We start from the raw sequence: 6000 nt of genomic DNA on the forward strand, positions 1-6000 counted from the left end.
CATTCATATAATGTCTTTGAGGACTGAAATAATTTTCCTTTAGCATTTGTATCCTTATTAGAGGGAAGGCATTTAATAAATGCTTAAGAATTGATTGATCTCAGAGAGTGGCTGTGAGACTTAAATGAGAATGCATACAAAGCATTTTGCAAACCTTAAAGTGCTATGGAGATGTGAGTTATTATTTTATAGAGAAAGGAACTGAGACCTAGATAGGCAAAGGGCTTAAAGATCCACAACCAGTTTATTCTTCCCTCCCCCATCTCCTCTGGTACCTGAAGAACAAACAATCAGAACAGTCTCTGCATTAAAAAAAATGCATTGAGATCGTCTCACTTGGAAAGTCCAGATAAATGCTATTCTTGGCTCAGGGCCACCAAGCGAATACCCCAGAGGAGGCCTCACTCTGGTTTCTTAGAGAGCAGTGTTGGCTGCTTGTTGTCATAGAAGGTTAGAACTAAATGGGGCCCTCAGTGTGGGTGATCCCTCCCTTTTCTGGGCCTCAACTTCTAAAAACTTATATATTAGTATTTCCCTCAGCTATAGATATCATTATAACTCTCATGTTTGTCCAAAGAGTTGGGAGAAAAGGCCCCTTAGTTATATTCTGTAGGCTAGCATGCTGCTCCTTACCCTCATTATAGAGTCCTTAATTTACAGAGGAGAGAGAAGAAAGAGTAGTCAAAGGGCTTAAGACTGGACTGGGATGCTTGGAGTGGGGAACTCAGGATACAGAATACCTGAAGAGCCTTCCTTACTTCCACCCAAGTCAGTCAATGGTTAATTTTGGTGGAAACTGAAAACTAAAGACTTAATCCTTTTTTTAGGGGGGAGTAGGAAGGGGAGACATAATTCTAGTATCAATTACTGTACCACATATACAACCTCTCTCCTCTAGAGTGCACTGAAACCTCAAATAGGTAAGACTTGGGGCTATCCACTCCAAATGGAATCAAGGGCTTAGGGCACATAGAATATCTAGTGTACTCATGCCATGGGATCACATATTTATGGTTTACTTCCTTACTTAAGCCCCCTAAAAATAAAGATGAGCCTTTTCTGAGAAAACGCAGAGCTCAAACTCATCTCCATCCTATACCATAACTATTCCTAAGTTCCTTGGGAATGGGAGAAACCCTAAAGGCTAGGGGGTAGGACTCTCAGGAAAAGGAGGAACTCCAAGAGAAAGACAGTCAGTGGGTAAAGAGTTGAGGATCAAGCTTCCTCTTTCTTTGCATTCATCACTTTCTGCCAGTGACCACCAGATCCACACATAAAACCCCAGATCTAATGATACAAGCAAAACCCAGTGGAATTGTTCATTGGCTACAGGAGGGGGGAGGGAGGAGGGGGAAAGAACATGAATCACATAACTATGGGAAAATATTCTAAATTAATTAATTAAATAAACTCAAGAAAACTCTCCTCTTAACTCCAGCTCCTAATCATCAATGCTCCTGGACATATTCCCACCTGAAGATACTCCAGGGTCATTTCAAGCTCAGCATGTCCAAAATGGAATATTTTGCTATATAACATGCTTCTCCCAATTTTGGAGGCAGCAGTGTTCTTCCAGGTATCTGGGTTTCAAACATCATTGAGTCTTCTCTCTCATTCATTCTATGTTTTTGTCCAACTGATACCTCCAACAGACTCTACTAATGAATCTTTCAAGTCCCTCCCATTCCCTTTCCACTCCTGCGGTAACAGTGCCTATTCAAGGTCCTTACTACTGCTTGTTGATTACCTTTTATAGGATCACAGATTTAGACTTGGAAGGGTATTCAGAAGTCATTGATTATAACCCCTCATTTTACAGATGAGAAAACAGAGGCATGGAGTGCTTATGTGACTTGTCCAGGGTCGTACAGTCAATATCAGAGGCAAGATTTGAATTCAGGTTTTCCTAACTTTAAATCTAGTATTCTATCTACTTACTTCACCTAGTTACTATCTCTTCTTTCATTGCATTCCCCATTCGAATGTAAGCTCCAAGAGGGCAGAGACTTATTTGCCTTTCTTTGTACCTCTTAGGACTTAGCACAATGCATAGTACACAATCAAGGTTGAAAAAATGCTTGTTGACTGCCTCCACTATGCTTTTGATAAACTTTTAATAACTAGCTGCCATGTCTCCAGGCTCTCCCTCTCTAACATATCGTAGATACAGCTGCCAAAGTGATATTCCCAAAGAACAGTTTTGACCAGTCACTCTACTGCCTTTGAAGAGAAGGATAAAATACAAATCAAGGTCTGACCCTTAAGACCATCCATCATCTGGGTCCAACCTACCTTTCCATGCTTATTTTAGCATCCTATTCCTTTTAATGCGCTTTACGCTCCAGCCAAACTTCCTTCACTCTCTAGTTTCCATGAATTCAGAGGCAAGTCAAGCCACACTTCTATGGCAAAATTTCTTTCTTCAAGGTTTAGGTCAGGTGTCATTTTCTCCAAGTAGCATTCCCAGATTCCCTTGAGAGCTGTTCTCCTCTCCTCAAAAGTTTCCATTTTTGTCTGGATCTTTCCCTTACCTTTACTCTATTCTATAGGATGCCAGAAAATAAACCTCTCTTCTTTGCAGAGGTGGTGTTGTTGGGGTTATGAGTGTGAAATATTTCGTGTAATGCCATATTTGTTTGATGTATTTATTAGATTTTCCTGAAACACATTTCCTCTCCATTCCTTTTTTCTTTTTTTCTTCTGTTACAAGGGCTGGTTAAGTGGGTAGGAGATGGGGAAAGATATATTGGGGAAACAAAGGTATTAAAATGAATTACATCAATTTTGTAAATGTTCCCTAAAAACAGAGATGAAAATTTTCAGTTCTACATTACCACCTCTGGTCAAAATATCTTTCATCTATGAGGTGATTAATAGATGTTTATTTAGTCAAATTTGCTGCCTAGTTGTGAATTGAGGAAAAGGGCAGGCAAAAAAGGATGCAAATCACACCCTAGGCTGTAGCCACACCTGGGAAATACCTTCTTGACGATTGTTTTTCTTTTATCTCTTAAAGCCTGGCACACAGAAGACTTTATTATTATTTTAAAACAAACCCTTCTCTTCTATCTTAGAATCAATACCGAGTATCTCTTGCAAGGCAGAAGAGTGGTAAGGGCTAGGCAACTGGGGTTAAGTGACTTTTCTAGGGTCGCACAGGAAGTGTCTGAGGCCACATTTGAACCTAACACCTCCCATTTCCAGGCCTGGTTCTCTATCCACTCACTGAGCTGGCCTAGAAGGCTCTTAATAAATGCTTGTGGATTTGATTTGATTTCATAGATGAGATCCTTTGACTTCATCTGGGCCATCCAATTCAATGAACATTTAATATCAGGTGCCTCTTTGTTCAAGAAACTATGCTAGGTATCAGGGATATAGACTGATTATGTGATTTCATTGATATAGGGAACTGGGAGAAGAGCTAACTGCTTTTATTAAAGCAGAAGGGCACCTTCTCTGCAGTTATGTCTTAGGGAGTGGACATTGGGAGGTTAAGCTCACTCAGGGTCACATAGCCAGTAAGTGCCAAAGTAGGATTTGAACTCAAGTCTTCCTTGATCCAAGACCTGCTGTGCCAGAGCATTGGGAATATAAAGGAAAAATGAAAAAACAATCCCTGCCCCGAAGGAGTTTACATTCTACTGACACCTGTCCCAGACTACAACAGCTTGGCCCTGCAATGTGCTCCACCCCAAAGGAGACTAAAGCCCCTTGGGCTTGGGATTTCTCCATCCTCTGGTCCTTCATTCCTCTCCCAACCCCCTTACCTCCCCCCATAGCCCACAGCTGTCTCTTTCCCAGGAAACCACAAATATTTTCCATGTGTCTCCCAGCTGCCAAAGCCCCTGAGCACAAATGGACGAAGTCAAAGGAATTGGAGTTTGTAGTGGAAGTGGAGGTGGGGGAAAGACAAAGCCACACAGCTGAGCTGTTTTCCCAGCTGCAGGGGAGACTGGAGGACTCCCTACCAGAGAAGATGATCACAAAGGGGAAGAGAGTGTCCACCTGGAAGTGAATAAATCAGGATATCCTCTGAGCTAAATCCCGGAATCAAGCCGCTGAGGGGTGGAGAGAGACTCTTCTAGAGAAACCAGGGCCCAGCCAGTCTTCATCTTTCATAAATCACTGAGACATATGTCCAAATTTGGAATTGCCATTGAGGAGCCAAGAGGGTCTTAGAAGCACGTGAAAGGAAACAGTTGCTTCCAAAGAAATGAGGGCCTCTGTGGTCCTCTTAACTCTTGCCCTATTCCCATTGATATCTTGGTCCTTTTCTGCAAAAGTGTCCTTCAGTCTGTTCCCAGGAGTCCCCCTCTTTCCCCCCTCCTCCAAATGCTGCCTACTACACAATTTAGAACTTGATTCTTCCCTACCACCAAAGCAGCCCTTTATCCGCAAGCGCATTGCAGTAAAAAGTAGGAAATCTCCATTAGGCCAGTGTCCAAACTGTGAAGGACAGAGTGGAACAAACACCTTGGCTATTCCTGAGCCTAGAGAGGATTGTGATCCTGCACTTTTTTTCTCCAGTTCTGAGCATCAGTGGCCCCATACACGTACACTTCCATTTCTTACCCCCCCACCTCGTACACTCCAGGTCAAAGACACCTAGTCTGAACCTTCCTTACCTTTCCCCCTTCCCCTTCACAGGTGCTTTCAATTGAGCAAAGGTTAATTTAGCAGGGCAGTACTATTCTATTGCAAATTAGCTGTGTGAACCTGGACAAGTACCTTATCTCTATGGGTCTATATTTCAGCTGTAAAATGGGAATATATTACTCTACTTACACTAATTAGCTCACAAGGATGGTACTCTTTGCTAAAACACACAGCGCGATGAAAATGTGAATTATTACAGATGGATAAACTGAAGGGAAAATGACTTGCTCAAGGTCACAAAGCCAAAAATTGGCGGCGAGAGGGACCCAAGTTTTTGTTACACTCTGCGTTGGAGAAAACGTCTTTCAAACTTCAATCTTCAGGGCCCCGATGCCCCTTCAAATCCCACCCCCACCCCCATCTTTTCTAATCGGCCAGTTTCGTCTGCAGCTGGGGATTGCGCCAATGCGCGGGTAGGGAGTTGGCGGAGCCACACCCAAGCCCGGCCCCTGTCCAGCTCCAGTTACTTCGGCCTCTGCCTTCCCTGGCGCTCGGCCTCCTTCTATCTGTTCTGGCACCCCCATCCCCGAGCCCCCCGGCCTTAGCTCGAATACACAAAGCCCCCCAAAGCAGAGACATACTCAATTAATTCTGGGATGGCAGGATCTGTGTACCCCCGGCCCGCCTGACCGGTGTGGGCTCCTTCGGTCTATCGGTGTCTCCCATGCCAGCTGTGGCTGGGCTCCCTCTGGTCGCTTTTCCCCTCCCCTCCTTCCCAATCCCCCAGCCCAAGCTCCCTTTCCAGCCTGGCAGGCTGACCACCTCCCACTCACCGAGAACTAAAGTCCTGTGAAGCAAAGGGAGCTCTCCAGGAGGCTGGGCTGAGAGCGTGGAGTGGGATCCTGCACAACACAGCACAGCAGAAGAGGAGAGGCCACCCGGACTGCGGCTCAGCTGTCCCCTAGCAGGCTCCCCAGTCGCCTCCGCCTCCTCTCAGGCTCCCACCCCCACCCCGGCAGCGGCCACGTGCTCCAGAATCAGCCAATCCCAACCAAGACCCTCGGCCCTCCCCCACCTCTTCGCCGGAGTTGCCCAGAGTTAGCCCTTCTGTCCAGCCGGAGTTTGGGGCAGGAGATTAGAGATCCGGGCTAATGTTGTTTATGCGCCCCAGGGTTTCCGTTATTCACTCTTTCCCCATCTGGTAACACTGTCTCATAAAACATGAGGCCATACAGGTAGCCATACAGATTTTTTAAAAAATCCAAATTGAAAGATTACCTGATTGTGACAAGGTTCACCCAATGTTCCTGTTAAAGAGTGTTGCAGCTAATTGCAATTACCTCTGGAAAACTACAGTGTTTGAGGGAACTTCATTAACACCTACACTGGAAAAAAAACCGA

At 44.8% G+C, this 6000-nt stretch overlaps 1 protein-coding gene across 2 annotated transcripts in view; it reads right to left on the reverse strand.

Annotated features, from left to right (window-relative positions):
• Positions 1-5703, reverse strand: part of ANXA6 (annexin A6) — a 60507-nt gene extending 54804 nt beyond the window's left edge. Inside the window, exon 1 of one of the 2 annotated variants that reach the window (XM_007473898.3) lies at positions 5433-5703. The gene's annotated coding sequence lies outside the window, so the exon portion shown is untranslated. The remainder of the gene's footprint in view (positions 1-5432) is intronic. The other variant, XM_016427890.2, reaches the window with a different exon arrangement.
• Between the last annotated feature and the right edge of the window lie 297 nt (positions 5704-6000).

This window comes from Monodelphis domestica, chromosome 1, assembly GCF_027887165.1.
Source record: "Monodelphis domestica isolate mMonDom1 chromosome 1, mMonDom1.pri, whole genome shotgun sequence".
In the NCBI taxonomy this organism is placed as follows: Eukaryota; Metazoa; Chordata; class Mammalia; order Didelphimorphia; family Didelphidae; genus Monodelphis; species Monodelphis domestica.